The 26516-nt window shown below is 46.3% G+C and overlaps 1 long non-coding RNA gene across 1 annotated transcript in view; it reads right to left on the minus strand.

Annotated features, from left to right (window-relative positions):
• Window positions 1-652: 652 nt before the first annotated feature.
• The window catches only part of LOC146785142 (uncharacterized), a 63737-nt gene continuing 37873 nt past the window's right edge, over window positions 653-26516 (minus strand). The window contains exons 2-3 of the long non-coding RNA XR_014970589.1: window positions 2408-2467; window positions 653-828 (exon numbers count right to left, since the gene is read on the minus strand). This is a non-coding gene — a long non-coding RNA (uncharacterized LOC146785142). The remainder of the gene's footprint in view (window positions 829-2407; window positions 2468-26516) is intronic.

Genomic DNA, 26516 nt, shown 5'->3' on the forward strand with positions numbered 1-26516 from the left:
CTAAATGATCAACCCTAACTAATCCTAAACACGCCAAACATATCTAAGATATCAACCCCTTCCCCCCCTTAAGGCACATCACGAGACAGGATAAAGACATCTAAGCTATACATGAACCAACTACACATTTAACCTACACAAAGATATATTTCTTTTTTAATTAAAAATATATATATATATTCCAAAAAGACATCAACCCCCCCACCCAAAGGAAAATGAAACTTATCCCAAAATACTATACAATCATAAAATTCTAAAACTACCTTAAAACCTAACACTAACTATACCCACACTAAAACTACATTACCTAATACATAAAATACCTACCTAACACTGCATAAAATAGTAGTTAAAACATTGGTGAAAGGGAGAAGAGGGGGATGGGTCACAACATGTCCATACATTATGGTAGTCCAAGGTGTTTTCTTATGTCCTGAAGTAGCCTTGTCTGCTCGGCCATTTCCCGCCTCATATCAGCCAGCAGCACGCTCTTGTCCATGATGAGCCTGCTGTGTCGGACAGTAAATGGAATCTCCTGATCCACAGGTGCGGCTGGGTTTGTCCCTTGGGTGGGGGTTGCTGTAGGGGGATGGGACACTGACTGTCCATGCTGGGACCCACCACTGACGCCAGAGGGGCCTGGGATGGCCTGTGTGCCACTGCGTTTGCCACGTGTTGCCACCCCAGTCACCGATTTCCACGTACCAGCCGCACGGTCCTCCTGGTACCTCTGCGCCATGTTGCGGTACCCTTTTGTGACCTTCTTAATGTGTAGGTACCGCTCCTTCCTCACCTGGAAGGCATGTGACTCCGCTGGTGTCATGTTGTCTGTAAAATGTGAACAATGGAAAAGTGTGAGTCCTTTCGAACATGCCAATGTTCTCCATTCAAATATATATTACAAGATCACTTCAACATGGAAGCCTACACTCTTGTGTAACTATTGGAAGTCAAAGAGTGACCTGGAAAACTAAATGTTGAATCCTGGATCAGTGACTACATGCTGGTGAGAATGACATGACAGTGCATGGCATGAGACATGCACTTTCACAACCAAATTGAACTGAAAGTGTCAAATTATGTTGCCATGACATTCCCTGACTTTGGATGACATGTACAAGGAATCGGAGGAGGGAGGCATTAGCCCTCAGTGTGTGGCACCACCCTCATCCTCTCCTGTGACACAGTGCTGCATCACATGGACAATGCTCAGGTGCTGCCCTTTGTGTCCCACAGCAACTGTGTGCAGTTCATCAGATCTGCGCTAACACAGGCACTCTTGCACAAGAGTGCAAGGGTGTCTGTGTTTAGGGGAACCTGTTAATGTGTAGGAAGCCTGTTAATGTGTAGGAGTAATCCTGGGACAGCCCTACTCACACTTTCATCTGTGCTGCATCATGCAGCACACATGGAAACACATTGGCTGGCTGAACTCTGACTTGTACATGAGGCCCTGTCCCTCCCTCCACCAATACTTCACAATGGGTGACGCATCGCTGCTAGGAAGTGGGAAACATCCTTTCCTCTAAATTGTCATTCATGCATGTCTTGGCTCCGCTAATATCACTCCGTAGAGAAGTCAAATACGCAGGCCTTTGCAACGCAAACTGTTACAATGCATTCATACTGGGTATAGTGTTGCTATGGGTAAAGCGTTCTCACTGATAGCGTTCTAGAGGCCTACATTGAAAAAAGTATGGCACATCAATAAATGCAGTGCAAAAGCATGTGGGGTCAATGCATGCGTAGTAATGTCAACAGTTGGGACAGAGGAGCTTATACACCTGATCCAGATTCAGTCACGGAATGAGCCCAAGGAGACAGTTTGACAACACCCTTGCAGTGGCCAAACATGCCAATGAGATTCATAGGGCCATCTTTGCTAGGTGTTTGGTGAACATGCCATTGATATGCTTGACTCAAAGCTATGTATTGCCAATTCTGTTGCAGCATACATACGAAAACATAGTGCAGACCTGTGTCTGTGCACGCCTGGCCTGAAAACCACTGCCTCCTTGCGCATGATCGGGAACACTTGCACAGTCATCTCAGTCAAAGATGTACATGCATTCCATGACTGCTGATACTCATGGCCAACAACACTTACATGTCTCCTCTAATATCAGTGCGCTCTGTAATCCACATGCATGTGCTGTGGTGAGCGAACCCATAGCCCTAATTTCCTTGTGTATCACTGAGTGGGGATGTGCAAAGTCACAACTGGGAGATAAATGCATTGCTCAACCTTCACTTACAGATTTGGACACACTTGTGACTTCCACAATACATCAACCCACTGTAGTCCTGATACATGTGATACACACCCATACTGCATACTACAAGGTTGATCATTTGACACAGACACTCATCACAACGCACTGTGCTAATATATTATGTCCAAACTCACCAGTGGCATGTGGGTCCTGGAATATGTCGATGTCCCCCTGTGTGATGATAGGTCATCCAGCTGTGAGACAACAAACAAAATTAGTGTTGATATCATACGTTAAATCACACGTGTCATATTCATCATACAAATCATCAACATTACTGGAAATGCTACGTAACTGTAGTGCTGCGTTACATGTTGGCTACATGATTGGGTCTACTTTGCCTGCCATTCACACAAGACCTGTGAATGCAGAGTCAGGCCAAACAAGACAACAATGCTAGCAAATCTGCACATACTAGGTGTGTGACACATTGACAAGGCCCCATTTCTACACACAACATGATCTAATACCTGCTCTGTGTACAAATACATCGCTGCAGATCGCACACCGCTGTTTCACAGATGTTGGTGGTGTATGACACTCTGGATAAGTCCTATTTCCTTTCAGCATTTGTTCCTATCTCATACATTGTCACACAGAGACTATGTACAAGGTCAGCGTAGCTAATGTACCACAATATGTGAGTACAGCATTTACACTTCTATTTGGCCAGCACACAGGTCACAGGAACAATGCCTTGGATTGTTCATGTAGAGTCACCCTTCCTGCACACCAACAATCTTTATCCTGCACTTATTTTTGCACAGGTGGGCCAGCTTTGGCACAACAGTGCTAAGTGTTGCTTCAGCGCAGTGGGTAACACAAACTTTCACCCACTAACAAAAATGAAAAAACCCTAGGTAATATGCCCAACAACTACAAATAAAGTTAACTACCCGAAGAAAAACACCAGACAAGATTGAGGACAGGAGACTGTAAAAAACACGTAAAGACAAGGACACCACACTTCACAGAGACACTATCGACAGGACACAGGACACAGCAACACTCTTCAACTCTCAAATCTGCAGCACACACCAACAAACACCTCCAGAACTCTCCACATTCACCAGCAATGTGCTCAAAAGAGAAAGTCAAAGTGCACAGCACTCCTCCAGGAAACAGGAGGCATGCAAACATCACTACCTGTGTGTATGCGGCCCGTATTTTGATTTAGCGGTGAAAATCTGCATGCAAAGGGGCTTGGGGGGATCATTTCGTATAGTTCAATGTGTCTAGAGATGTATTTTACAGTGCTGCGAATAAAAAATAAACCGCAAACTCAGAAATGCAGGCAGTTTTGCACGCTTAGTGCAAATTATTACACAGATTAGCCATGAAATTTCATTTCTTGGCAAACAGGACAACATCAGAAGCTTGCATTGACCCCAAATAACACCCTTAATTTCATATTTGACCCCAAATGACAGCCTGAATTTCATAATTGACCCCAAATGACACCGTTCGTTTCATATTTGACCCCAGCTGACACCCTTCATTTCATATTTGACCCCAAATGACACCCTTCATTTCATATTTGAGCCCAAATGACACCCTCCATTTCAAATTTGACCCCAAATGACACCCTGAATTTTATAATTGACCCCAAATGATACCCTGAATTTCATATTTGACCCCAAATGGCACCCTGAATTTCATAATTGACCCCAAATGACTCCCTGAATTTCATTTTTGACACCAAATGACACCCTGATATTCATAGTTCACCACTGTTGACACCCTATTTGAAAATTTTGTCACATGTGACACGCTGAACATTAGAACTTTGTAACACATTTGACACACTAACATTTCTGCTTTGGAACATATCTCATCCTGATGTTCAACAGCTGGAGTGTGCTCTACATAGTGGAGTCATTAGTCCTCATCCTCATGACCACACCATCAGCACGTGGCCACACCTGGTGGACCAGCACCTCAGCAGCCCTCCCCACCACAACTATAGGTACCTAGGCGTCGTACTCGACTCTTCCCTCTCCATGTACACACAGGTCGAAGCAATGGCCTGCAGCTGCTTTGGCAGCTTCTGCATCATCCATGCTACCTTCACATGGTTCCCACCACCAATCAGGTAGGACAGTCACCATCCCTGTCATTGCCATCAGGCTGGACAACAGAAACGCACTAGATGCCCACATGGACATGTCCGTGCTCTGCACACTCACGACTGTCGGGCACACCAATGCAACACTCGGCCTTGTGTACAATCTTTCTTCATTGTTCGAGTACCTCCATCGCACATACTTGGTTCCCACCTCTCACCACATTTGCTATTGAGTGGCAGAGGGTCTATGGCTTTGGGCATAGTTTTTCTACATGGCTGGCCCAGTTACCACAGTAACTTGTGTTGTTGTGTCTGGTAGGTGGGCATGTTGATTGTCATGTTGTATGTGAGTTTGGAATGTGTTCATTCTCACAGTTCTGTGTTAGATGATTGTGGAGTTGAAGTGTGTGGTGTGTTCACCTTGTACTTACCAACAAGCAGTGCATTTCTATATGTGCCATCCTGAAAGCGCTTGTTAATGATGGACTGGCGGAAGAAGTAGGAATCATGTACACTGCCTGGGAACTTGGCTACAACATTGGTAAACAGGCCCCGGTGGTCCACTATTACCTGCACATTGATGGAATGTGTGTGCTTTGTGTTGCGCTATATGTGGGCAGTGTCCGCAGGGTGCACAAGTAGGACATGTGTGCAGTCAATGGCCCCCAACACATGCAGGAAGCCAGCTATGGTGTAAAACCATTGCTTGGTCTCCAGCTGTTCCTGCACAGTGTTGGGGAAGTGAAGGTGCTGGGGTATCAGGCTGATTATGCCATCCAAAACAGTTGTGAGGCACTTTGATAGGGCGGACTGTGAGACTCATCCGACTCTGGCAGTTGTTGGTTGGAATATACCTGAGGCCATCATGCACAGCACAGCCAGCAGCTTTGTTTGCGGAGTGATGTTGCTTATCTGCTGTGTTGGTGCCATCAGCCTGTGGTCTATCTGTGTCAGGATGCAGAGGATGGATGTCCTTTTGAGCCTGTAGTGGGCAATGACATTCTCTGGCGTTAGGTCTGTGAGGATGGTGCGTCGGTGATAGACCCGCTGTCTTGTTCGGCGCAGCCTCTGTGGTGGTCCTGGGGGAGGTGGCATTGGCGGTGGTTGTTGTGTCCTTCTTGGTGCTCCAAGCTGCATGATTAGTACCTCCATGGCATCAGTGGATCATCAGATGAGGCTCTGGGCTAGCCTCCCTTATATACTGCTAGATTTCACAATTTTTAAGACCTCCTTTTGTCTCTTCTTAAGTTCCTGCAGCTAACAGGCCTTAGCGTGTGTTTTTTCATCGCATCGCCGGTCCATGCGATCGTTGAGAATATTGTATTGTGGGGTTAGCATGCGTTATAGCACGGGAACGCCTACATTGCATATGATAGCGATAATTGTCGCTGACATCGCTGGCGATATTTTAAGTGGCAACTATCCCCAGAAATCTGTAGCTAGCGGCTGTTAGTGACAGCTTGAGAATAGAGCGATAAAAATATTGCTGCTTTAGCGGCAGAAAAGTGCCGCTAATGCAGCTATATCGCCTTCTCACTTACCCAAACACCAGGCTAGGTACCTGGATATCCTTCTTTGAGTATGGCAGAGCGAACTCCATGCTGAGTCTAAATGAGTCACAAGGAGTGAGCCCACCATTGATGCAAGGATCTCATTTTCAGCCATGGGCAGATACTGGCTTAGACACTCTCTTCAGGTGGTTCAGATGATAAGTCACTGTATCACCAACATGCAACCTCTGACATAATAGAGATGACTCTCACCAGAAACTACTCTTATTCTTGCTTCAGGCACAGCAGCTGAAAACACCACCAGGAAGTTGAGACTTTAAAAAACAGACTCTCCAATATGTAAGGACCATGCTCTGTAAACAGAGTACAAATGAACACTTTCATGCACATCCACACAGGTGTACATTCACACACACAGACACACACACACACACACGTTCAAATTCCCAATATCAAAGGCACTCTATTCTGTATACTCACTACAGCCAAGCTGATCTTTGAACAGCATTAGCTTGTATATAAGTGATGATTCTGAAAGGTGTGCTGCATGCTGTCAGGCGGCTGCTTCAGTGCAAGATGCAAAATGGTAGAAGATTGAGTGATTTTGACTCTACCACAGGACTGGCGGGGATGTTCATGGGGATCCAATAGTCACCTGATGTATAACAGTTCTTATTACAAAGCTGGAAGGATACAGTTATTGTTCTGGGTACCCAGTTTTGGAATGGATTATAAGCCAAGGAATTCCCAAAATTATAGAATGATTTGGAGTAGAGATTAGAGCAAAAGAGACAGTTTCTTAATGTTTTCCAAAGGCTAATTTCAAGGGAATTGTCATTTTCTCGACTGGTCCCGAAGTTAAAGGTGTACCATCTACCATTTGCACTTGTTTTGGAACTTCTTTGGATACTCGAGAGACATTGTGATTCTGAGCCCATTTAATAACCAGGTAAATTCTACTAGCGCCATTATCTAAAAGAGCCAATATTCTTTCTTTCCTATTGGTAATTCCAACCACACAGGTAAGAGAAATAATCAAACATAAGGATCATTTGAAGAGCAGATGAAAGGTACTTGAGAATCTTCTGTCCTTTCCCCTTTCACAAAGGATGGGATTTGGCATTTCCCAGCCATTTCAGAGGGCGGACAGAGCAGGCTTGGATCATGTGTTCTAGGGACCTGATATACATACATAGGCCAATCTTATGTCTATGTTTTCTTTCTGATTCAGTAAGCACCCCACATGTTACTCCGACTTGCATTGGTTCTTCACTTGAAGGGGAAGGGTGGGCTTCAGTAGGAGTTTCCGTTCTACGAGCTGCCAGCCGGGTATTCCCCAAGAGCAAAGACAATCTAATTCTACGTCTCTCTGACTTTCGCTCTCACAGATGATGTTCAATTAGTAAGGCTTAATCCACTAGTGCAGCTAGAAACTCAGATCTGACAGAGTGGACTAGTTCATCTTTAATGTCTTCCCACAAACCTTGTCAGAATAGAGTAACCAGGTTTTTTTCAATCCAAGTGGTTTCTGCTACCAGTTGGCAAAATCAATTTATATAGGCCAGAGCATCTTGACTGGCCTGCTGGTTGTCACAAAAAACCTCTTCTTCCGAAAATTGTAGGTCAGGCCTCTCAAACATCCACTTGAAATTTGCCAAAAATAAAGTATAGTCAGACAGACTAGGATCTTCAAAGGCTACTGGAGGAGTCATCCAGGCCAACTGCGGTCCAGACAACACTTGATCAAGTAACCATCCTCAGCACAATCTGGAGAAAATTGTGCAGGGTGGAAGGCAGAGAAAACAGTTAAGGAGTCCAGAAATTCTCCCAATTTATTTGGATCCCTAGTAAAGCGTGGAGTTGAGGAAGAAATCAGAGGGATACCAGAAATTCTGGCAGAAAGAGCCTGTCACAGGGTGAGGTTTTCATCTCTCAACTGTTGTAGCTCTTGTGTTTCTGGTTGGATTGTCTGGACTAAGGCTTGCGTAGAATCGACCTAGACGATCTGAGCGATGGGTTGAGCCTAGTCCATCTGTTCTCCATCAAAACTAGAACCATGGCATTGCAAGCTGTCAGGGATCTGACACCTAGTTGAAGGACTCAGGTTGTGGATGGATGGGAGACTCCTAGTATTGACAGTTCTGGTCTGTCAGAGATAAAGGCGACCCCTTCTAGTAGCCACATTGCTGCTGAAGCAGGAAAACATCCAAGCAGAAAAGTGCCCTCCAGAAGGAGTCCCAACCGAAGAAAAATCAAAGGGCAAAACACCTCCAGGAGGCAGTGTAATAGCAGAGACAGAAAGACTGGACAAGATTTTGGAGGTTTCTAGGAAGTGGTACTGGGAAAACTTAATACAGGAAGAAGACTGAAAATCTGTAGGAGGAGCATAAAAGGTTGCAAGAGCAATGAACACTAGGGCAAAATCACAAGCATTGCAACACAAGAAATATATCAAACAGACTGTCTTATATAGGCCCCCAAACAGGGAACTGCTAAGAAGCCATCTTAGATTGGTAAAGGGGTAGTAGCTGGCTATGTAGGGGTGGCCATCTTCGACTGAACTTTACTTTAACTCCAGAATCCCCCCGGAGGAAATTCTGGGAAGGAAAAGACATGGGGGACATGGAGTAGCTAATGGCGTCCTCCAGCAGCATCCCTACCAAAGCCACAGGAGGAGACATGACTGCACCGCGGGATGGCTGCAATAAAATGAGTTTAGGCACGCAATGTAGCAGATCACTGGCGCATCGCCTGAGTTCACCCCAACATCCTGCAGCATGACCCGCCCACCTGACAGGAGCCCAAGTTTTGGGCTCAGGTGGGATGCAAATGGTAGAACAACAATGAAGAGTCAGGTGGTATCCTTGGATGTGTGCCCTGATAAGCTCAGAACATTCTCCCTAATCATCTGTAGTAATTGGGTGTTTAAGTGGCCCATGTGATCGAACTACTCTGGTTAGCAGCTAACTGCTAAATCGGTAGTGCTGTAGGCCTTACTGGGGGTAGTCAACCTACCCAGCTAATGGTGAAAAACAACTGATGAAACTGACCAGAGCACTCCTATAAGCAGCCGCGATCCGTGCAGGTAACAGCAGTGGGGTGGTGGGAGGTGATTACGCACTCCTCACGTCGATCATCTGGACACACACACCCTGGCACACGTTAGCTCTCCCAGAGGTCAAGAGCCATCTGTATCTTTATCAGATGCCCATGCTAGTTGATTTACAAAAGAGATGCTTTTTGCTATGTAGAAAGTAGTTTTATTGTACCTCATGAACTGTATATAACAGCAGCCAAAACTTTGTACACCAAGAGACTTTGAGTAGGCGCACTCTGTTGAGGCTCTCCCGGCCACAGCGTTTAATTAAACCAATTTGTTCCTGTATTGCCAAATGCCTCTTGTCTTTTCATTTATTTAAGATAAAGTCATATCTGAGCAACACAGGCATTTATCCAAACAGCGTACTATGCCCTTTCTCTCTGACATTCTGCTGACCGAATTGATGCCACGGGGGACCTAGTGAGAGCTGTTTGGTCTGAGCTGCGACCCTTGGGGCAGAGATGCTTGGACCCTGTCATGGCAGATGGAGGAACCCTGGTTAAGATTATCACAGGAGGAGAACGGCCTCACCTGATGTCCCCGGTGGGAGACTCTGTCTGATGCCAGAAGGAGCTGAGTGTTGTGGGGACCCGTGCCGGCCCTGGCGGTGAGTTTTCTCAAAGAGCGTGTCCAGCCCCCTCTGGACCGCATGGAGCCGGGAAAGCTTGTGTGTTCCCACTGAGGACTCAACCTTCCCCCTGAGCCTGCGGTTGAGTGCAGCGGGGGAGGGAACCCCACATTGTCATTGGAGGTCAGAGTTTTGCCCCCATCTGGATTGCCCATCTTGGCATAGTTGCGCTCTTCAGCAACCCTTAGGGTTGGTGGGGGCCACAGGACACAGGGCCTGTGCAGTGTGGAGTGCTGGACCTGGGAGGAGAGGGACTTCCCCTTCTTGGAGTTGCTGACCATGTGGCGACTACTGCTGCTGTCTTTGGAACTGTTGCCTTGGGGGTGTAGGGCCCTCAGACTGGATCTTACCACATCTGACCCAGGTGCTGCTGTGGGTCTCGTGCCTCCCCCATTTTTCTGGGGTAGACGGGCCCGCAGAGCACGCCCAGCTCCTGGATAGGACACCTCCCTTGAAATGGGAGCTGGACTGCCTATTTGTAGGTAGTAAATTGGTGCTTATCACGGATTGAGACTGCCAGGATCATCACACATACAGTCATAGCGAGTGGAGGTGTGCAGGTCTGCGGCCACAGGGCTGCTGGGGAGCATTTTGGATGGCAATGCCCCTATTTTGAACTGACCCAAGAATCGTCCCGCTTGCCCGGGATATAGCGGCTGCACACACATGTGCAACTATCTGCTGCTGTCACTCCCCCCCCAGCGCCCTGGAAAATTGATACCTGCCTATGGTCTGCTTGTGCCTCCGTGGTGGACTTTGCAGTGAGAGGGGAGACCACTTGGGGTGGACATTAGCTAGCGACTAGCTCGTGCCCTGGTGAAAGGTCTCTCTGGAGCTGGCTGCCTTGGTGGGCGTGGGTGGCAGAATAAACACAGTCAGCCTCCGTCTTAATATCGGCCTGGCTGTAAAGCCTATTTGCAACTCCGGTGGAGTGAGCCTGGTCGTTGGAGTGAATCTGTGCTTGCCCCACTTTGCCCACAGCTCCTAGTCATTCCTGCTTCAGACTACAATCTCCCACTGTGGCTGGTGGGGGGACACCTGCGCTATGGAGAAGACCAACAACAGGTAGGCCAAACTGTCCCTCGAGTCACGCTGGATGACACGGCCAATGGAACCCGCATGGGAGGGACCTGGGCGGTGCTCCCAGGTGGGGAAGAGGTTCATGAGGAAACAGACATCAGCTCCATGTTCCTTGACCTTAAGCAGAGCCTACACACCATTGACCTCGAAAACTGATCTGCTGGCAGACCGCTCTGACAGACTCAATGAAAAGGTTGAACGTCATGAAGAGCAATTGGATCAGCTTGAACACCGCACATCTGAAGTTGAAGATTCCTCAGCGGGGAGAGATTACTCCAGATGGGGAAAATTCTCAAAGTTATTCGCAATAAGAATGAGGACTTGGAGGTGCGGTTGTGATGCAACAATCTGAGAATCCAGGGCTTTCTGGAGTCGGTAGCCATGGACCGAATGGAGGCCTTTGTAGAAAAGATGCTGCAGTCCCTCATCAGGAAAGACATCTCCCCCATGTTGATTGTAGAAAAGGCACTTTAATCGCTAGGACAGCGGCCTCCCCCGGGGTCACCTGCCTGCCCCATAATGGCGCAGCTATTAGACTACCGGGACAGAACACCATGCTTCATCTTACTAGGGAGTGCTGGCCACTACAGTTCCAGGGCAGCAAGATCTTGATTTTCACGGATTTTACCCATGATGTACAGGCTGCCAGACGAGACTTCATTCCAGGAGAGCGAACCCGTCAAAAAACAGACTCAAAGTATTCTCTGATTTACCTGGCCAAACCCAGTGTGTTTCACCTGGGGAAGACCCACTTCTTCAAGGTGGCCACCAAATTCACCAGAGAACTGCCTGCAGCAGGACCCACTTGGCTGCCTTTGCCTATGGATTCAAACTGTGATCGGCTCAGCAACAACGACTGTAAGGGGACCAATGTGATACATGATAGGATGGTTTCTGGTTCCAGATCCGGCCTGTCCTGCCTCCTCTCCCATTGGAAATGAAGTCCTCCAATGCTCTGCAAGTGGGTCAGGGATCATCGACGAGTGTCATATTCAGAAATATGTTCATCTTGGAATGCTCTTTTCTCCTTTCCTGGCCACCCAACACATATTGTGCTGAGAGAGTGCTGGGCAGTTACCTCACCCCCACATGGGATGAGACCTCTTTTCACTAGAGTTCCCGAATGGGGTTGTTGGGTGAGTGGGTTGGTCTTATTTGGCCCATTTGGGGGACCAAAGCGGGTGGTGGCCTTAGGGTTGCGGCATTTTGTTTGCTATGTGTTTGCTTAGTTTACCCCCTATTTCACCACTCAGCTGTACCATTCCCCCTTTCTGTACTATGTGCCTTTCGGGTGCTAATCCTGGAGCTGTTCCCTGATGGCGTCAGTTAAATGCTTGACCTGGAATATTCAGGACATGAATAGCAGACGAAAGTCATGGCAAGTCTTTGCCTATTTACAGACACAAAATTTAAGTTTGTCTTTTGCAAGAGCTACACTTATAAAAATATTTGTATTAAGGTTAAACTGTTCATATAGGTACATTTACACACATTTGAAATTCACTGTGGGTTTTAACAAGCAACATATTACAGCATTGTTTTCGGCACTTCCCCCCCTCGATCTCTTCTCAAGTGTCTATGATGGAGCTCCTTCGCTGTTCTGCCTCTCTGTGGCCTCCCTCCTACTCTCTGAGGGACTGGTGCATATACCTCCCCTGTGTGTGTTCCATTTTCCCCAAATCTGATCCCATTTTGCCGGGCATCCTCTCATTGAGTATACGGTTATTTCTTTATCATACAGACATCCAGGAATTTGCCCCATTCTCGGCACGTTGGAGTGGTTTGGGCCCCCCAGTGTCTTGCTATATTCCGTTTTGCAACCATCATACCTAACGTAGCCAATATCTGCTCTTTCCGGCTTAGGTCTGTCTCTTCCCAAATATAAAGGAGACACAGCTTTGGTTGTGTCTAAATTTTTGTCATTGACCATTTCCCCCATCACTTCCCTCTAATACTGTTGGATTGATGGGTAGTCCAATACTAAATGGTAGATGGGACCATCGTGTCCACAGTCTCTCTGACAATGTGCGGTTGTCTCCCTCCCCATTTTAACTAGTGTGATTCTGGAAAGGCAAAATCTTAAATTGGATTATTCTAAGTCTCGCTGCGATGGCTACTTCTCTGGGATATCTGATGGCCTCGCAAGAGCTACACTTGATGGACGTGATGCAGACACGACTGAGAGCCAACTGGATAGGTGAGAAATATGTGGCCTGCTATTTGAACTACACGTGGGGTGTAGCTGTCGTCCTACCCAGAGGACTGCAATGGTGTACACGCTCAATGCTTTGTAACACACAGGGATGATATGTTATCCTTGCAGAGATTCTGAAGGGACACCAGCTGATTCTGGTGTTGGTGTATGGCCAGTTGGCCACAACACGGAGGGTCCCTGTCTGCGTAGGTCTGGTACTTGGTGGGCACCATGGGCCCAGTGACTTTGATGTGGCGAGGAGACTTAGTTATATGGCTGTTAGGTTAATTGTCGACATTGCTAAGTTAGCATGAGCTCTGCTGCCATGATGCTGCTTTTGCGCACGTTACTACATGACTTTACTTTGAAAGACTCTGTTTGTGCCTTTCAAATGAGCACTGTCTGCTTTCCGCGTTCTCTGCTAGTTCCTGGAGATTATTCTGAACATGATGTGCGAGGTCGATAAACAATGCCCCTTGTTACTCTGTTCTGGTCAGTCCCTAGCACCTAGACAAAATATGCTAACACTGCTGCGCTTCTGGAAACTCATGCTTTGATATTATAAATGCCTTGTGTTGTGGAAAACATTGCATTAGAAGCAGGTATCACGTCAGGGAAATTGTCGGCGGAAGACTCAGCCTCCCCTGCCCTCAACCGGGAAGTATCAGTTTTGGTGGTTGTTAGACCTGGCACCATTGGCATAGGTCTCCCTTCCATTTTTGTCGTTTTTGTCTCCTTCATGGTTGCTGACATTAGGTGTTCTGGGCGCTGTGCCACTCCCATTCAGTGACACAGCGAGAATGATCCTTATTATAAAATAACTGATGAACCGGTGTAGTCCTAGTAGTACCAAGGAACATGTTAGGGAAGTCGAATTTGGTATGCTTCCGCTCCAAATATTAAAGTGCATCTGGTAGTAGTGATTGCCTTTATATTCTGCGTGTGCAACTGCCACTTTTTGAAAGTAGGTATCTTTTTGTCTAAGTCTTTCTGTGTGTTTCACTGGTATGTGTATTGGTTGTCTGGTTTAGAGGGCCAGAGCAGGCTGGGGCTGACCTGGGTCGAATGGAGCAATCTGCTGTTGAAGTATGAGGAGGGGTGACCCCTTTGATCTGAGCAGCGCTGTGCCTGGCAAGGTGAATGATGGCTCCACCTCCCGCTGGGTGTCTGATGGTGGGCCCCCTCTCCCTGAAAGGGAGGATGCAGCCCCATAAATAAAGTGACCCAAGTCGACGCCAAACTGGTTCTGGCCGGGTCGAGTGATTTGTGACTTTCTCAAGAACAAAGACTTTGGGGGTATAAAGATCTGAGCTGAAACCCCTTCGTAGTGTGTAACTTCAGGATGCGAAGACAAACCTCTGGCCGTGGAAACGAGAGGGAAAGGACTTTGAAACTTTCATCCATCCACTGAAGCAACTACCCAAGGGCCTGAATTGAGCTTGCCTCCTGCCGAAGTCTCAGGGACATTAGACTTCATTCATCAGCAGCCCGGATTCCTATTGAGAGAAATCCTACTCACAGGTGAGGCCTCTGTCGAGAAATCCAAGGCCTCTGGATCTACTGTGGGGAACGCCGCTTTTGCTTGTCTACGGAAACTATTGCTATTGCTATTGTGGGCCACTGCAACTGAGAAGCTGTGCCGCTGAGTGCCCGCATTTGCCTTGTCTACGGAAACTATTGCTATCACCATTGTTGGCCGCTGCAGCTGAGAAGCTGTGCCGCTGAGTGCCCGCACTTGCCTTGTCTACGGAAACCATTGCTATCACCATTGTGGGCCGCTGCAGCTGAGGAGCTGTGCCGCTGAGTGCCCGCATAGGCCTTGCTACGAACCCATTGTTGATGACATTGTGGGCCGCTGCAGCCGAGGAGCTATGCCGCTGAGTGCCTACTTTGGCCTTGCTACGAAAAACTTTGTTGTCGCTATTGTGAGCTGCTGCCGCTGAGAAGCTGTGCCGCTGGGTGCCAGCATTTGCCCTACTACGAGAATCAGTACCACCGCCACTGTGGGCCGTTGCAGCTGAGGAGCTGTGTCGCTGCAGGCCTGCATTGGCTTTGCTACGAGAATCCTTACTATCACTGTTTTGGGCCGCTGCCATCGAGAAGCTGTGCCGCTGAGTGCCCATCCTTACTTTGCCACAAGAATCATCGCTACCGCTATCGTGGGCCGCTGAAGCTGAAGAGCTGCGCCGCTGAGTGCCCACACTAGCCCCACATCGGGAGCCTTGTCAACTTCCGCGTGCGCCGCTGGGTGCCGCTTTCACACCCGTCCCAGGATTATCGTGAGTGCACGCTGCGGATCGCCATGCCCAGGAAATGTGGCCGCAGGGGGTTCGCCTGCCATCCCGCACCTTCCCTGAGGAGCTGTGCCCCGTGCCCCTTTACAGCCTAAGTACCTTGTACATTGTGCATCACAGGGTCGCATAGACCCCGGCCCCGGACTAAGTTTGTTCCACCCGCACGCACAAGTGCTTTCATCGCTCTTGAGACGAATCTGTAATTACGTGCATTGTGGTTCTTTGAGCATTTCTCAGTTTCGTGTTTAATCTATATAAAGATAACCATTTTTATAACTGCTTGTGGTGTCTGTTTTGTAGCGTCTTCCCTGCGTTATTGTGTGTGGTCCTAAATGCTTCACACACTGCCTCTGAGGTAGGCCTGTCTGCTTGTGCTTCTTTACCACAGGGTTGAGCAGGGGTTATCAAAGGGTGTAGCCCCCTTAGTCTGACTTAGGAAGAAGGATCACTATTCGACATCGGCGCTAGCCACTGTCGACTAGAGACCCCCATTTCTAACAGTGGTGCCCACAGGCTGCAAAGAAAAGTCTTGCAGGAAAGAACTGCTAATCTGGAGCATACTATAAAGTATCAGCCGCATGGTGTAGCTTGACATGTTCAATGGAATGGTGACAAAATGTTTGTCCTTGTATCCAGGGAACGGTGTCAAAATCACAGTTTGGGTACCTTGAAGGCCAAGGACTAGAACAGGAGCATGGTATGTTGGGCCGAATTCCATTTGATGGCCAGCTTTTCCCAAACGGATCCCCAATTTTTGGAAGCCTGCTGGAAACTGGAAGAGCAACTTCAGAAGCAGACTGTTGAGTTGCAGGTGAATGTTTGAGAGAGTTAGTGTCATGGAACTCTTATAAGTCCTGTAAGATAGTACAATGGTTATCTACTTCAAAGGTTGAGGCAGCTGCCACAATGTCTGGACCATCAAGGCCTGAAACATACACCTTGATGCCAAAAAGGACTTTGTACGGAGGCCGCCCACCCAGAGATCTTTTAGGAAGGTTATTTCATGCCTGTTAAACCCCATTTAGATCATTCAACCAACTACACCCTGTGCCTAATACTCTAGCCGTTAAGGACTGCTTTAAGCCATGGTTCATTCTCTCCACAACAGACTTACCCACAGGTCTATACGGAGAAGAAAAATGCACTTGCACACCCATGGACTTCATTGAATCATGGTACGCTTTGGAAGCGAAAGCTGGACCTTGGTCCGAGTGGAATGTGCAACATTCATATGTCCCGACAAAGACTTGCAAGCCTTTATTAGCAGTTCCGGGCTTCAGCCGAGCGCTTTGGCTAAACCCAGAGGAATCTAGAGCAAGAATCAACTGCTACCAAAATATAAATGAACCCAGTATCAGAAATCAAAGGGCCACTGTAATCTAAGTAAATGCAGCCAAAATAGTGGTTGGAAATAAACAGATGTATCTGTGGTGGACGAGACACAGTGGAACTTTTGATCTGTTGACAAATGTAACAAGTTAAAACATATTTTATAGTTTGTTGGTGTTCCCTTTGACAACAATAGCATTGCTATAGGTGCAAAATAGTGGCAGCCACACCGGCATGCACAAAAACTATACCTTCATGGGAGGCTACAAATAAATAAGGTGTATGGTCTGTTTCGGGAATCATACAATCACCAACGTCAAGAATAGTCACATAAGAAACATTTGATTCATTTAAATGATAAAAATATTTAGAAGGAAAGCCCTTCGGTAAAAGGGTGCCATTTTTTAAAGCGTTCTCGGCAGCCAAGATATCATTGTTGATACGAGTTTTAGAACGGGTCACGGCGCAATTTTACCTGTGGCTACAGCAGATTTGGCTGCTTCATCAGCCAGAGAATTCCCTACGGCATGTGTTCCCACATGTTGAAGGAAGACTCAAAGTATATTTTACATGAGCATGTGGCAACTTAACCTTAAAATCTGCCTCTTTAACACAAAGCAGTTTGTGCTTGATTGTGCTTCCTTTAGAATCACTTAAATCATTTTGCTTCCAAAAGTATAAATTATCATTAAAAGTTTGTGTGCAATAATGAAAATCGCACCCCATAAGCATAGGGAATCTGGGATCCAAAGTTTGAAGTGCAAGAAGTAAAGCCTTCAATTCAGTAAACTGCACAGTGCAGTCTCCAAGAGACTGCTGTGTGAGTAGTCTGAGGGTAAAAGATGCCATCGGAAATAATGCCCAGAATGATGGCAGAATATTGCTGCTCAGAACCTGTAGCTGGTTGTGCAGATCCATTCATATAAATGATTGATTTATATTGGTTGAGTGGCAGAATTGAAGAAGGTAAATGATAAACATGGGCATATTGCAAAGATAGATTCTTGTGTTTGCAAAGAAGGGTCAAAGACAAAGTCGACATCCATGGCTGATAAGGATGTAGCCCATTGTACCCAATGAGGGTGGTGGGATTTTGCCGTAGGAATTCTGGCTTTTGTGACTGCCTCTAGGACAGGCACTGGAGAAACAACAATAATTGATCTTGATCCCTTTCCGCAGCGCCTTGATGCCCCTGGGCTAAGTTTGCACTTTATAAAGCTTATATTCATTCATTCAATGTGTTTACCTTGAGCAAGTGGCCATTCCTTCAGGATGGCCATTTGGACAGCAGTAGGAATATTTTCAGTAGAAGCAAAATGCAGTTCTTCAGAAGAATATAAACGCGATAGATATACAATGGGTAACGTTTCACCTTCATTAAAGATGACATAAGTGAATCCAATCGCACCCGGCAAGACCTGGATGACCAAGTTCGTAGTATTGACACGTGTATGTAAATTGAATGTTTCAAGTAAATCAGACTGTAAAGACCTGAGTGTTTTAGAATGCTCCGACATCCAGCAGGAACCAGGAAAATCAGGACGTATTAAGGCATAAAGAAGTTTAATACGCTGTGCAAAGTCAGGTATGTAAGTCTGCCCAAAATCCAAAAATCCCAGCGGAGACTGCAATTGTTTAAGTGTACTCGGAGGTTGCAATTGAGCACACTTTTCTAGTAAATGAGGGGCAATACTTTTTCCCTCATTGGTTAGATTTCTATCTTAAGAAAAGGACACTGAGAAAAGCTATAAAAGACTTTTTGAAGTTAAGCTTGCATCCAAGTTCAGCAAACCGCAAAATAATGTGATATTCTCTCTCCAAATTCAGGTTTAATTCATCATCAGTTAGGTAGATATCATCAACATAGGATTGCGCATCAGGGTCAATTTCATGAAGAATCAACGTAATATGTGTTTCAAAGATACCTGGGTGTTTTTTTTAAGCCCATAGGAAGTTGGAAGTAGCCCCTCTGAAAACCGAGAACGCTCGGACCATTTGCGGCTCTCTGGAGCCAAATTATTACTGAAGAAACCATTAGGAATATCTAAGGTGGTTTTATATTTTTTACGGCTGATATTATTTATCAATGAAGTACTATGTGTATTGTGCAATGTAAAAGTACACCTATGACAATCCAAATGTCTGTAATCCAAGACAATACATTAGGAATTATCTGGTTTCAGAACAGGAAAAAAAAAGATTATTAATTTGAGATACGTATGGTTCAACTACTCCCTGGTACTCCTGTTGGGAAATAATTTCCTTTATGGGTACTTTAGCCTCACGTTTGGTAGGATATTGAGGTTGTACCATAGATGTAGACCATATAGGAATAACATGGTAAGGAGTATCTATATGCCAACATATATGGTTGTGATAAAGTGCAGGGGTGAAAGCAAGGGCCCATTCGGAAGCATAAGCGTGTTTAACTTCATCAAGCACAAGGTGTGAAAAAGAAGGGAGAATGACATCCTCACCCTAGGAGAATGCAAGGACAAAGGGTGGGGGGCAATCGACCTCTGACAAGAGAATATCATATGATGTACGTAAATTGTCACAAAAGATTGATTTAATGGTGCATTTAACGTCACCTTCAATGTGAATATTCAAAAGATATAGTCTGTCTGGGGGGGGGGCTAGGTGGGTGTCTGTGGTTTCAACTGTAATAAATGTTTCAGTTGCTTTCGCTACCAGAAATTAGAGGAGATTCCAGTGTACTATGGTGCCTTCTGCCACGCTGTCGAGGTGAGCCACAGACACACAATTGATGGACGGAATGCAGAACAAATCAAAACATTCACCCCCAGTCAAGAGATCTGGGTTAAATCCATCATTCTTTTGCTCACCATGCCACCCCAGTTTAGACATGGCCATATGCAAATCAGTCTTGACCCTGTGCCTCATGGGAACAGTCCAGCCCGAACTGCTAAGCCAGGTCCTCCCTGGACCGGAAACAAGCATCCTAGTACCGGTTTTGGGGTTTCACCCCTCTTCAGCCAGGATAGCTTGAATCCAGTGGCACAGTGAGCCCGGGACACACTTCTGGGCATACCCGGCGCACTTAGAGCAAGGAAGCAAAATACACACAATTGATGGACGGAATGCAGAACAAATCAAAACATTCACCCCCAGTCAAGAGATCTGGGTTAAATCCATCATTCTTTTGCTCACCATGCCACCCCAGTTTAGACCTGGCCATATGCAAATCAGTCTTGACCCTGTGCCTCATGGGAACAGTCCAGCCCGAACTGCTTAGCCAGGTCCTCCATGGACCTGAAACAAGCATCCTAGGACCGGTTTCGGGGTTTTACCTCTCTTCAGCCAGGATAGCTTGAATCCAGTGGCACGGTGAGCCCGGGACCCACGTCTGGGCATACCTGGCGCACTTAGGGCGAGGAAGCAAAAGACACACAATTGATGGACGGAATGCAGAACAAATCAAAACATTGCCCCCAGTCAAGAGATCTGGGTTAAATCCATCATTCTTTTGCTCACCATGTCACCCCAGTTTAGACCTGTCCATATGCAAATCAGTCTTGACCCTGTGCCTCATGGGAACAGTCCAGCCCGAACTGCTAAGCCAGGTCCTTCCTGGACTGGAAACAAGCATCCTAGGACCGGTTTCGGGGTTTCACCCCTCTTCAGCCAGGATAGCTTGAATCCAGTGGCACAGTGAGCCCGGGACCCATGTCTCGGCATGCCCAGTGCACTTTGGGCGAGGAAGCAAACTCTTGTTCAAGAGTAGGGTTATCACCATCTGTGGCATATTTAGATGTTCATGCTGCAACTTTCTTTTTCTAAAAAGGCGGTTTGTATGGAGGAGGTCTATCCTCCTTATCTTCATGTCAGATAAGCATTGTGTTTCCTGTTTCAGTTGCACATACTCTCCTTGTCTGTGATCAGATCGCCCTCCTCTGTCATACTGTTGGTCGGACGAGTCCTGAAAGGAACAAAGAGAACGGGGATCAGAAATCACGAAAATCATATCGCCTCTCAGAGGATTCTGGGGGCGGAGTGCCTCTGCGCTGTCCAAGTTTTGATTGTTGTTTAGATTTGTCCTATGGTTTCTTAGGGAACTCACAGGTAGGTCTGGCATCCTTGTCAGAGCTAGGCTTGCTAAGCCGTGGTACTGAAGGTCTGGTTCCCAAACTATTAAGTCCCAAAGATGTATATACATTGGCAATAATGACTGGCAACTCACGTTCGAGGTTGGCTACTGCCACTGCGGCAAGTCACTGGTGTATTGCCAAAGATGCTGCTTTCACCTTTTACACATTAGAAAGAATCATTTTGGAGACGACGGGAACATTTCCCACAAGTATCATCCCTAAATAGAGGACAGGACCTGCCCCATACTCATTCTGTGTCTGTTTAAGGACGTACGGGAGAACAGCCATCGAGGGAGTGCCATGACAAAGATTGTTGACTGTGGCAAACGTCGTCCCCAAGGCGTTGAAGGCGGCAAGAGGGGAAACCAGGCCATTGGGTAAGCACATGATCAGAATTATGTGTTGTCTTGTGGTCCCATAAGCAAAAACACAGCTTCAAGTAGATCTATTTTTGGGAAATCCAGAAGAGTATTTCTTCATGATTTGTGGTAAGCCTGGGCAAAGCACTACGCTACGCTCGCGTAGTTTGCGAAGTTCGTGCTACTTCGCACTACGCAAACTGCACGTAGCACAGTGCGAACACGCGTAGTGTTGCGTAGTGCTGCGGTCATTTTTTGCTTGCTCGCGGTCCTCAACATCAAGTTGGCGACCGCGAGCAAGCAAAATGACATCCCGGCGAGACTTTTTCCTTGTTCGCGATCAGCAACATCAAGTTGGCTATCGCGAGCATGGAAAAGAAACCTCCCGGCGAGATTCCCAACGCGAGGAGGTCAGGTTTCTCATTGCGAGTGGTCGCGTATGCTCGCGACCGCTCGCGACCGCTCGCGATGAGAAACTACCAGTTCGCGTTGAGAAAGCTGCCGCTCGAGTAAAAATCTACTCGAGCAGCAGAAAACTACAGCTCGCACTGTGCAAGATGCCATTTTCAATGATTGCACAGTGCCGGTTGCTTGTCCGCACTGTGCAATCATTGAAAACGACATCTGGCACAGTGCGAACAAGGTACTACGCAGTTCGCGAAGTGCTACGCGTAGCTTGCGTAGTGCGAACTGCACTTTGCGTAGCTTCGCGAAGTGCTACTTCGCGAACTACGCCCAGGGTTAATTTGTGGGCTGTTTGCTCATAACTGAATTAACAATTACTGGACTAATAACATGACCTACAGCCACTTGTTGTTGTCCCTGCAGGGCAACCCTAGCTGGTCCAGCCAACAAGGTGGGTGAAGTAAATTGGGTCATGCGACAATATAATAGAACAATACCTGTGTTTAAAGTTCTAGTTTGTACTAAATTAATATTGACAAAATCCGGATATGGTGTTTAACCCACTATTACCAGCAAGGTGGCCCCTCCAGGACTCAAGGGGCCAATCTGGACAGTGTCAAGCATGTGGGGAAGGGCACCATTAAACTAAGTCTGGTGCTACCAGACAGTAAGGAGATTTTCAGTAATGCATATGTGCATTAGGAACTGCTTGTGGTGTGCATTCATGGAAAGTATTATAATCAGTGTCGACAGCCAGGAAAGAGACGCACGAAAAAAATACTTGAAAGTGGAACGCTGCATCTTCTTCAATTACAAAGATCACAGTAGAGCCTGCAATAGGAATTTTGAGTTCTATTAAATGCTGAGTTACTGCGGGTGGCAATTAACAGCAGTAGCTACGGGTTGAGCCATAGTGAACAAAAAACGGATTCAAAGTGTAGCACAATTAGAGTATAAAAAACCTTTTAATGTTGAAGCTTGAAAAACCAACAGAACTAGGTGCTGTCTAATAACTGCATAGGAGAAATCCCCAGCACAACGGATGTCCCCGGAAAAAGGTGCTGGGGTATTGTGGACAAGCACTACTCAGGGTTCCCGCAAGTAAGTACCAAACCAAACGTTGGTGATGCCATGTTGCAGGGATTCTGCTCTTAGAACAGAAATATGCTTAGAACCATAGAATATCTGTATGTAGGGACTGAGTCACTATACCACCTCAGTACCTATGAGCCCAAGTCTGACTAGCTATAGTGCCTCACTTGCCCTCCTAACCTTACTAGAGAAACAAGTGAATTGGCACCCCAGAACACAACACTCTTAACCCTATTAGGGATCGCGGTAACAGGACACACCCTTTCAATCTCTCACTCGTACTCATCCACAATAACATAACCAGGAGACACGAAGGCAGTTTAGAATATTAATTTAAACTATTGTCCTCTGAAATGCAGTATACGTGTCACAATCAGAAAACAAATGCATCTTAACAAGACAGTTAGCATGGTTAATAATCCATATATAATGACAGAGCAACCTAAACCACCCTCCCTTGCTAATGAAGCTAAATGATTACATATCAAAGATCTCAGGGATTACTGGCAGATCCCGTACCGTAGCATTTACAGATGGATGTTCTACATCTCAGCAGTCTCAGTGCTTTAGTCTCAGAACTCTTGTTCCATGTGTCTGTTTTCTACTCATGTGCTCAGCTATCTGATAGGAACTGTGTGCACATAAACAACAGCCACATTCTTGTGTTATGTCTAGGTGCTAGTGCCTTGCCTGAAAAATAACAAGGGACATTGTTGTTTGAGCTTGTCTATGGTGTTCAGACCAAATCCCAGGAAAAGAACAGAACTCTAAAACATATGCAGGTTCTGTGTGAAAGTACAACGTGGCACAAAAGCAAAACGTGTTTATATAGTAACGTGTGCAAAGGAAAACGAGTCCTACAACGTGCACAGTTAGGCTAACATAGGGGAATCTTCAATGGGCTCTGTAGGAAACACACGGCAGAAGCCTTTGCATCACATATTCTTCCATTGACTACATCATGGTAGTCGATATACAGATGCAATACTTTTGTCTTGCGGTATATCACATACAATGAATATGATGATCCTTCATCACAACAAATACCTCCAAATACAGCAGAATACACCCTTTACTCAATGACAGCTTACTAGGTGTACTTTTGAGCCCGGATGTGACTTCATTCGCTGTATGGCCCCTTATAGGCGAGACACCGGCTCCCCGCTTCACTTCCTGTGACCTTCCAGTGTCCTGCCTCCCTTGCCATGTTAAAAGAGGGGTGTTTCAGTGGGGGCGGAGAGACGCTTCAGCGGACTGTTAAATAATTCCGGAGCGCCTTTCATCTCCCGGAGCACGCATACTAAGAGGCCCTGCTGCAATCGCTCGAATTTGTATCGTAATTTCTGAGCTGTCGGATCCGGCCGCGTGGCGGGCGAGAGGACATGAGATGCTGTACCAATTAGCTCTGACCTTAACGAGCTCTGACCTTAGCTCGGAATATGCTCACGGTAGAGGACACAGTGCCGGCTACTGAAGGGCCAGGACAACTGATTTTTTTTGTATTTCATTTTTGGAGCGACCTTTCTTTTGAACCTGCGCTTTTTCGTCTTTGTTTCTGTAAAGATTTGTTTTTAATATTAAACTGTTTTATTGTCTCCATATGCTTCTTTAAACAGCTCGATTCCCTGAGCCAGCCGAAGCCAGGGTCCTGAAGCAATGATACAGTTCGATCTGTGGTTTAGGGAGTGAAGTCACAGCCTGGTATTTAGTGTTTGAAGTGATGTAACAGACTGAAGTGTGACTTCCTGGTGAAGCCACTGTCTGACTCGTTTCCTCCAGTTATCTCACAATCGGATGTCTAGTTCGTAGACTGATACCAAAGTCTATGTTATCTGATTCATGGTGTGATGTCACTGATATTTGGTTCCTGCATTGATGTCACAGCCTGAAATCTGACTCATGTAGTGATGCACAGCCTGCTATCTGGTTTGTAGTGTCGCCGTCTGTAGACTGATATCTCGTGTGATGTTGCCATTCGAGATCAGGTTCTTGCAGCGATGTCCTATTCTATTCGACCAGCCAAATATTTTCAGGCTTAGACATCACTGTAGAAATCTGGCACCAGGTTTCTAGATCCCCATGTGTGGTATTGTGGAAATTTGTTTATTTCCCAGCATGCCTTATATCTGCCCTAATTAATTGAGGTACATGATGTCACTATGTTGAAATTAAGCTAGACAAGTCAGTCTAAACAGCTGTAAGGCTCTCAAAGCCCGCGTTACCTCATCACAGTTATTGACTTCCAACTGATCACTCTCCTCTTCTTAAGAGATTTGTTCTATTATGCTAACAAAATATATATAACGCTTGCACACCTGTATGTGTATCATGCCACTTGTGCGTAATCCAAAATGAATGGCCTCTTTAAAGAAAACAGAGGAAAAGGCCTGGTTTTGAATCTCTTTTGCAATGTCAGCTGATCAGAAATGTGTGGTAGATGTGGCAGAAGTCTCCAGAAAATCGAAACTGGTCATAAGAAGGAACCTCTGTTTGTCAAATCTGTGACAGGGGTACTGAGATCTCGTCCTCTAGTACGGGCAGTGAACAGACTTTGTTCGTAATGAACAATGGAACAACCCATAAAGAGCTCGAGGGGCAATGTAAAGAATTGCAATTTGTAGTTGGGAAGACATTGGTAGCCGAAGCACATGATATGCGAAGAGGATGGCATGGTCAAAACTCCAGGCGACCAACTGTATTCAGAAAAACCTGCAAGCATTTCATGGAACCCTCAGGAAGGCCTAACAAAGGTGTCCAAACTAGAGCCAACAAGGGCGATACCCCGCTTAAAGGAATGGGGTATGAAGCACTTATACAAAGAGCCTTCAAGTGAAAAAAAGGAGGAGAAATTATTGAGATCTGAGAGGGTGGAGTCTTTCTTGATGTAAAGATATATTTACCAACTTCACCGGAATAGAACGGTCGCCCAGTTATTCGACCCACAACTCTAACCGAAATCTGAGCTCGCCTTTGCCACAGATTTTTCAACCTTGAGATTTATTCAATGCCACTTTGTCTAGTCCCCATCCTCCAAAATACATTGACAAAAGTTGGTAGAAGCCATTTTCAGATATTTATGCAAACCAGTGGTATTCAGTGCTAATAATTTCATGCCACACACCCTTTGAGAAAAATAAAATGTCCCTCCTCCCATGCAAGTGATGTAGCCTAATAGAATGTATACCAGTGAATGTCATTTAGCCAGCATATTGAGTTAGAAGTCAAGAACGCCATGAAATGTTTGTTTGGACTAAACTCAAAAATACTGGAACTATCATAATATTCAGTGGTGCATTTCTCAACTTTTAATCCAATCACTCAATGTAAAGTGTGTCCAACAGTGTATTCAGCAAGGTAGGCAGGGGAGCAAGCTTGCCTCACACACACTGAACACATATTGCCAGTCAAAATAGTCCACAGAGATCCTAAAACTGCCCTCAGCCACAATAAGTTAGACACTGCTGACCCTTGGAACACACAAGAGGTCCTAGGTCAGCCTGAGAGACTCTTTGCTAACCCTGCATTGGCCCTCACGTTGCCTCTGTTAGCCCTCACAGACTGTCACCTGGCCCACAATAGTCCTCACCCCTGCCGCGTGAACCTCTGAAGCCCCTGGGCACTCCTCTGCTAGTTTAGAGTCATAAAGGTATTGGGGCGGATCTACAAGAAAGTGCAGCAGCGCGGCACCGCAAGCGCTTTGGCTGCGCCACGCTGCGGCACTTTCAGAGCATAGGAATGCAACATATTTACAAAGATATGTTGCATTCCTGTGCTCCATGGCGCACAAACAGCTGCCATGCGCAGGCAACCTTGCACCATGATGTATGGATGCCTGAGCCAATGGGAGATTGTTTTTGTGCAGGAAGGGGCACCTTCCTGCACAAAAACAATCACTACAGGCATTTTCCTCTTTCAATACATGCTGTAGAATGCAGCACGCATTGAAACAGGAAAAGAATGAGGAGATATTAAAACATTTCTCTTCATTGCACCTCACTAAGCCACCCCTACGGTGGCGTAGCATACTGACGCAGTTTCAGGTTTACGATTCCTTGTAAATCTGGAAATTTGTCTGGT

The sequence above is a fragment of the Triturus cristatus genome, chromosome 11, assembly GCF_964204655.1.
Source record: "Triturus cristatus chromosome 11, aTriCri1.1, whole genome shotgun sequence".
NCBI classification, from domain to species: domain Eukaryota; kingdom Metazoa; phylum Chordata; class Amphibia; order Caudata; family Salamandridae; genus Triturus; species Triturus cristatus.